The 8,308-nt window shown below is 39.7% G+C and overlaps 1 long non-coding RNA gene across 1 annotated transcript; it reads right to left on the reverse strand.

The window, feature by feature from the left end:
* Positions 1-844: 844 nt before the first annotated feature.
* Positions 845-6,657, reverse strand: LOC131494724 (uncharacterized). Its single transcript, XR_009253574.1, has 3 exons — positions 6,444-6,657; positions 2,016-2,238; positions 845-941 (listed from the first exon to the last, which is right to left on the reverse strand). It is a non-coding gene; the product is annotated as an uncharacterized LOC131494724 (long non-coding RNA).
* Between the last annotated feature and the right edge of the window lie 1,651 nt (positions 6,658-8,308).

Raw genomic sequence — 8,308 nt, forward strand, 5'->3', positions numbered from 1 at the left:
AACAAAAGTTTAGTGAGGAGCCTTAGTTCCTTGGAGGAAAGGGGTCATGCATATTTAAAAATTCAGTAACAACTCTGATCCATGGTTATTGCTACATTTCTCCTTGTGCTCTGCTTATAGAGAATTTGGGTGCCTTGAACTACTTAGGAAAGTGGCATAATTTAAATGACTAAAACTGACCATATATTACCCAACATTCTTATCAGATGAAATAAAAGAGATACTTTAGATGAGTAAACAACAACAACAAAACCAAAATGACCATTGATTTGATTCACATACTCTTCACCCTCCATTTGGGGAAAACCAACTGTTTTGTTTTATTTTTTAATATTTATTTTTGAGAGAGAGACAGAGCATGAGTGCGGGAAGAGCAGAGAGAGAGGGAGACACAGAACCCGAAGCAGGCTCCAGGCTCTGTGCTGTCAGTACAGAGCCCGACATGGGGCTTGAACCCAGAGGTCATGAGATCATGACCTGAGCTGAAGTCAGATGCTTAACCTACTGAGCCACCCACGTGCCCCTATTTTATTTTTTTTCTTAAAACAGAGTGTGGACTGCCAACTGTTTCTGCTTTCTTTCTGAGATAACATGTCCAGACATTACATGCTACATTGCCATAGGTAGCAATTACAGAAGATGAGTAGAATACAGATTCAGAAATGAATACAAGAAAAATATTCACTGGGCATTGGTGGTGGCTGCTTTTGAGAAATCCACAGAAATATCCTTGCTGAGTAATAGTGAGGTTTTATTGAACACTAAATCCACCCTCTCTCCCAAAATTGGTTCTACTATGTCCCTTAATTTTTTTCAGAATAAACTCTTCTAGTTACCTTTGCTTCAGGTTACCCTTGGTATTGATGACTGGACTTCCAAAAATGATGATGGATGGAGCTAGGGGATTCCAACTCTGACCTACTTTCCACCAATATCACCACCTAGGGTTTGTAAAATAAATGTAGAAGAGAAGGCATTAAAAGCTTGATTGGGGGGGGGGGGACTTCAAAGATGAGCATAAAAATATGTAATGAAAACAGAATGATTGAATGCCCTAAAATGTCACCATAAAGAGACATTATCACTATCAGTGAAGAAAGTATATGTATGTATAAACTTCAAAGAAAGTGTATGTATGTATAAACTTCTGAAGTGTGAGAAGAGCGACCAGCTATGAGCTAGTACAATTGTTGTAAAAACCGACATGGACTTTGTAGTAACAGACCGGGTTCAAACTCTGCTCTCTCACTTAGTAGCTATGTAACACTGAGCAAATTATTTAACTTCATGAAGTGTACCTTCTGTTTAATTTGGATTCCTAACTACCTTACAAATTTACTGTTCACTCATTCAAATAAGTAATAAATGTTTGATTTTTGAGCAATTCCTAGAAACCAGATACCATGCTGGGTGCTAGAGATTCAACAATAAGACACAATGTTTTTCCTCATGGATTTCATTGTCTAGGAGCAGAGATAGTATAAAATAATTATAATACATTGTGACAACTGCCTTAATACTGTTAAGTTCAAGATAGTACGAGGTGATTGTGTCCCCTTAGGACAATCAAGGAAGGCTTCAAAGAAGAGATGAAGTCTAAGCGTCAGTGAATGTTTAACAGATGAGCAGAGATAGGGAATGGAAAGACTGCGAGTGCAAAAACAATGAGTAGCCAGTGACATGATGTGAAAAATTTAGAAACTTCACGAGTTCGGGAAACATCAAGTGGCTCAGCTTGTCAATATATTTAAGAAGTAGAAGAGGATTGGTGACCATCTGAATAAGAAGGTGTAGCAAGGAGAAGGATGACACCAAGGCTTCTGTAGCAGAAGACTCAGTGGACATTGATGTCCTTTACTGAGGGACACAGAGAAGGGATGTTAAGAAGAAGGGATGACAAAGATAAAGAGGCAACTTTGGGACAGGTTGACTGTGAGGGTTCTGTGAAACGTCTAGATAAAATGTCTTGTAAGCAGTTCAATGTACTGGTCTGGAGCTCAGGAGAAAGAACTAACCTGGAGATTCAGGTTCAGAACCCAGAGCCTCAGATGTAAGACCAGATGAGCACTCGGATCTTTCCTTCACATAGGCTGACCTCAAGGCAAATGACAAAGTGTGGGGTGTGGGGTGGTGTCCAAGGGAAATCCACAATTTGGTTCAGAGTCTTTGTGGGGAAGAGTGGTATGCTTGGGAAACCCTGTGGTCCGTCCTCATAGCAGAATTACCATCGAGGAAAACCTGCCATAAACCAAAAAAGTACTGTCAAAATTATATAAGTTATCTTATTTGCTTGCATTTTAAAAGACATTTTGAATGAATACAAAAGACCACAGCAGTACTTATTAAAATCCCTGTCTCCTTCTCATTTGCTTCCCTCTCATCACATACTGCTCCTTCAACCCTCCTCCAGGTCCTGAAAAACCTTCCCCTACTTCCAGCCCCCACATTTCCTATTCCTATGTCCTTCACACTTTCTCTTATTCTACATCACAAAATCCCCAAATATAAGTCTGATAAGGAAGAGCTTCTCTGGAGGGTGGGGAAGGAGAACAAATGAAACCTGCAAAGTCAGTATCGTTTTAGAGGCCAGGAAGAGGAGAAAGGTTGGAAGGACTTATGCATTAATAATTTTGTTCTTTTTACAGTAGACTCAAAAGCCAGCCTGATCATCTAAATAAGTAATGCATGCAAAGAAGCTCAGCAGAGAGCAAGGATCCTTGTTCCAGGAAATGGGATGGAAACCAAAAAGTGAAGAAGGTTCTAAGCCATGGGTGAAAGGTGTTTCCTAGAGAAATTCCCTGGGCTGCTGCAACTGCTGCAGCAACTTGGATATGTTGTAGTCATCTCTGGTACAAGGCGAAAGAAACTATTAAAGTTTCTGGTAAGGCCTGAACATCATTGGAAGAAGGTATAAAGTGAGAAGAAAACAAGAGCCAGGACAGAAGCTTAGGGAGCAGGTTGAAGGAGAAAGTCAGTAAAGGATTCTGATGAGAATCTGTCAGGAGGTAAAAGAAAACTGGGAGTGTGTGGTGTCCTGGAAATTAGGATGCATTTTTTCAAGGATACAGTGTCAAATGTCTCATAACCATCAAATTTGATATGGAATGGAAAGTAATCATTGGATTTGGCAATTGGGAGGTCACTGATAACCTTAGCAAAAGCATATTCAATGAAATGGTAGAGGCAAAAGGCAAATTGCAGTGTATTCACAGTGAAAAATGAAAAACTGGGGACATGAGGACAACTGTCCTGAGAAGATTGTCTGAGGATAGGAGACAACATAACAGCTAGAGGAGTTTGTGCCTTCCCTTTCTCCCTCTCCCCTCCCTCCTTCTCTTTTTTGTCTCTCCCTCCCTCCCTTCTTTCCTTTCTGATAGGCAAGACTTGAATCTCTTTAAATGCTATTGGGTAGGATCTTGTGAAAAAGAGTCTACAAGTCCAGAAAGGAAATTATAGAGAAGGGGTGGGGGAGCAGATTTAGATTGAAGGATTCACCTGGAATAAGAGAAGTAGAATTATGCTTTCTTCTGAGAGTAGAGGGAAGGAAAGTTTTAGTAGGAAAGCAGGAGGTCATCAATCAGGAAGTTGAAGGAGTTTCTGTCTGCTAGCCACAAGTTCTCTGCAAGAAGTTGGTAAGGTCATCCACTGACAGTGAGGTATAAGGAGGGAGGATTTGGGTAGGGGGACATAGGGAGAAGTTTGGAATAGTGACAGTATAGAATGGGAGAGGGAGACAAGATAAATGGCACAAAGGTTCATGTTTATAAGACCACATGTTGGGGGGCGCCTGGGTGGCTCAGTCAGTTAAGCGGCTGCCTTCAGCTCAGGTCATGGTCTCGCGGTCTGTGGGTTCGAGCCCCGCATCGGGCTCTGTGCTGACACCTCAGAGCCTGGAGCCTGTTTCAAATTCTGTGTCTCCTTCTCTCTCTGACCCTCCCCTGTTCATGCTCTGTCTCTCTCTGTCTCAAAAATAAATAAACGTTAAAAAAAAAAAGATTTAAGACCACATGTTGGAGACACCTAGTATATTTGAGACTCATAGGATATTTTTCTCAGTTGCAGCTGCATGAGGTGCAGAGATGCTATCATTAGATGTATTCAAGGATAGCAGTTTGAGGCAGGTGAGGCATTCAATGCCTGCTTCCTCGCAAAAGAATATAGGTTAGTAGTACAAAAAATCATGCAGTTGTGATTTTCTAGCAGGAAGAAATGTTTTAATTTAGTGAAGTTTAGTCAAATGAAGTCCAGTTATGGCATTTAGTCAAGGCCATGAAGGTCTTCTAAAATTGTTGGTTTTAACTTTGGGCAAATAAACTGCAAAATATCAGGTGGTGCCACTTGGTTAGTGGACCTCAGGTTGTGACTGCTGTTATCTTGAGGATACAGCAGGGGTAATCAATTCCCTTTTTGCCCTACCCAAGTCACGGGGAACAAAAGAATTCCAACAGATATAATCCTCTTGCCCTTGCAGACAACTTCTAACATACCAGGAAATAGTAGAACAGTGACTTTGGGGAACTTGCTTACAAAGTGTCCACACACATGAGATTATTTCTTACAATTTTTGCATAAAGGCAGAAATATTTTTTCTCAGAAGAGAGATCTGAATTCAGACAAGGTGGAAGCAAACATAAAAGAGCAAGAGCCAGAATCAACCAATTTGTCCTTTTTTCATCCAGTTAAGAAAGCAAACTAATCTTCCAGCAGAGAGGAGTCAAAGCAGGCAAGAGAGATGGAGTGAATCAGAAAGAATGCCCAAGGATTCATGGAGGTCATAGCTATGCTCCTTGAAATTGCAGTGTTTATGTAATATTTCAGAAAGAAACCTGCACCTGAGCCAGAGCCCATCTTGAGGCATTGATTGTGGAATGAATGGGAACACAGCTTGTGTGTGTGTGTGTGTGTGTGTGTGTGTGTGTGTGTGTGATGTAGTACAAAGTGGAAGGAAAGGAAACTAACATTTGTTGGATCTTTACTATGTGCTAACACCTCACTTTTTCTCATTTAATTCACATATCAACTCTGTGCCAGGGATGTGATTTTCCTTATTTCACAGAGGAAACAATCTGGGGCTCAGAGTGGTATGAGAACTTGTTCAGGTTTGCTTTCAGAGACTGCACACTGTATGGCTGCATGGGTTGTAGAGATAGGCAGAAAAAGCCTGAGGACTTGGCTCTGCCACTAACCACCTCTGTCACTTGGGGAACTAGTTAAGAATAATTATACCTGTGATAATCAGTTTTTTTGTGTAAACTTGTCTAGGTTACAAGTCTTCAATTATTCAATCACTATTCTAGGTGTTGCTATGAAGGTGTTTTGCAGATGTCATTAAAGTCCATAATCAGTTGACTTTAAGTAAGGGAGATTATCCTGGATAATCTTCACAGGCCTGCTTCAATCAGTTGAAAGAACTTAAAAGTAGTGCTGAGGCTTCATTGAAGAAGAAGAAATTCTGTGGACAGCAACTTCAATCCCAGACTACTCTTCTCTACAGATTTTGGGCTTTCCTTGTCAGCCACCATGATCACATAAACCAATTGCACCAAATCTCTTAAATTTGTGCCTCCTACTGATTCTGTTCTCAAAAGGAATCTTGACTGATGCAGCATCTCCCTCTGGTGGGTTGTGAAGATTAAATAAAGTAATGTATTCTCTATGGGAAGTGCCTGACATGGTGCCAGAAACACTAAAAAAAGTGGTTTGAAAAATGGCAGTTACTATTATGATGACTTGGCAAACACAGGTTGAGTGTTCATCTCGTTGACTTACATACAACCTGACATTTTACCCAACAACTTGGTCAAGAACTGTAGTTACTGGTCTGGGTTCAATCCCTAATTCAGGGTGACCTCAAGCAAGCCACAACATCGAAGGGCCTTGGTTTCCTTTCTGTAAAATGAGGAGCTGTACAACAAATTATTTTTTGTACAAACTCTTCCAGAGTTTATGTTCTCTGGGTCAGTTTTGACCTAATTTATTAGTTTTTTATTAGGCTGATCTATTTCATCCAACTATCAGACAGGATCTATTCCATTACAGTTACATTCAAGGCTGCTTCTACACAAATAACTCTCTAATTACTGTGTGGTTTATGGCCTGAGAATACAAACTAAGTTTAATATTAACCTGAGCAAAGCATTCCTGGTCTTTTAGCCAGTGGTTATATAGCTCTTGCTTTACCCCAGACTACAGGCCATGGGGAACATAAAAGAGCATTAAATCTGGCTCCTGCCCTCAAGGAACATAGGGAGACATGTAAAAATCAGATACTATTATGAGGGACTATATATTTAAGTCAAAGCACTACTGGAATTGAGAAAAAGGGGAAAATAAGATCATTCTGAGTTGGAATGATCAGAAAGGCTTAATAGAAGAGGCAGGAATTCAGATTGATGAGATGTCTATGTAAGAGATGAGAAAGAAGTTAAATCTTCCACTCTTACTGTGTGTTATTTATTCCACAATTGAATGCGTGAGATTTGGGCATCTCTTTACATTGCTGCTTGCCTTTGTGGACACAGATGATTTTAAAAGTGGCTCCTTCATAACTTCAGGCTTTCTCTCCTATTCTCCATGGCATGTTCTGTGCAAAGATAAATGGACAGCAGGTGTGCTCCCTTGCTCTCATTTACACATGGATACCTGCAAACACCATGATAAACCCCATCATCCATGCATTAGGGTACCCCCTCATTGGAGATTAAGCTCCATTAAGGTGGGGACCATGCTTCTCTTGTTCACTGTATAAATATTCATGGATAAAACAGTGAAATCATTGCTCTCCAGAATACAGGAGACAGACAGGGGAAGTTTCCCTATTTGAAATTTTCAATGGAATTATACCCTTAAAAACAGGGATTTTTTTTTTTAAAAATGTTTATTTAGAGAGAGAATGAGAGAGTGAGTATGCATAAGCAGGGGAGGGGCAGAGAGAGAGAGAGAAGAAGAAAGAGAGAATCCCAAACAGGCTCCACACTGTCAGTGCAGAGCCCGACTCAGGACTCAAACTCATGAACTGTGAGATCCTGACCTGAATTGATATCAAGAGTCAGTCTCTCAACCGACTAAGTTTCCCAGGCGTCCCAGAGATTCTTATACTTTGGAAATTCTTTGATTTTCAATGTCAGCCCAGTCCAACTCCCCACTCCCACTCTTTGCAAAAGAGCCCTACTGGCAGAGCTTCTTATCCAAAGAAACATTGACAGAACTACTGCCAAAAACTTGATGGAGCTAAACAAAAAAACCAGTGGCTGTGGGTAGAAGAAAAGTTATGCTTGAATAACAAGCAAACACCAGAATGATTAATTTTATAAGCACACCTTTGAGATCAGATAAAGGCAGCTTGACTTTTAAAAGACAATATTCATTTTTATTGGTTTAATAAACATCTCTTAGCAATATTGATAGTCATCTTTAATGGGCAGGAACAAAGAAACCTTTAACAGTTAAATTTGAATTGTTCACTAATCTTACTTCAGTTTATTGCATCTCTCATGATGATCTTTTGCTAAATGAGTCTAAAAATATACTTGGTGATGTGTGTAAACAGGCCAGAAATTCTCAAGACTGTGGTCTAATGAAAGCAAACAAACAGGGTTTACAAAATAATTCAGAACACTGAAAGAGGCAGTGTTTGAGATATAAATATAGATTTCTACAAACAAGAAGTTAAGAATCATAAGTTAGTATCCATAAGGATCACTATAAAGATTGGAGTAGAAAAATATCCTCCATATTCAGAAACATTTCCTAGTCAATTGCAAAATAATTCTGTACATGGATTATTAACATTTATATTCCAAAAAAATTTTGTAAACATTGATTCAGTTACAACTATGTACAATGAATAGTTCTCAAAACATACTGTATCCAATAAATGCAATCAATCATTACATATTTACCAAGGACTGAACTATGAATATTCTGGGTAATGTAGTGTATGTACACTGTTTTTGTCTGTCAGCTTCTATGTATTCTCCCTTCTTCTGTTAACAACACCTGAATTTGCCTTTGGGGGGGGTCACTCTCTCCCATTTAACACTGTGTTTCAATGGGATTGACCCCACTCTGCTAGCTCCAAGGATATTTAGGTAATAAAGACCTGCTTAGTTGTCCTTTGGCCACAGTGATTGATTTAGAGATGGCATAAGTACAGATAGAAATAGAGGTGAGTTTGGTTATAAAAGCCAGGCCAGTGAGATTAAATTCTGGGGTTTTATTAGAAAAACTTGGGCAAGAGAAGCTCTCTTTCTACAGATTGAAAGCTGTAAGGGTGATGAGCTGAGACCCTGTTAGAAAGACATCAACA

This window comes from Neofelis nebulosa, chromosome 14, assembly GCF_028018385.1.
Source record: "Neofelis nebulosa isolate mNeoNeb1 chromosome 14, mNeoNeb1.pri, whole genome shotgun sequence".
NCBI lineage: Eukaryota > Metazoa > Chordata > Mammalia > Carnivora > Felidae > Neofelis > Neofelis nebulosa.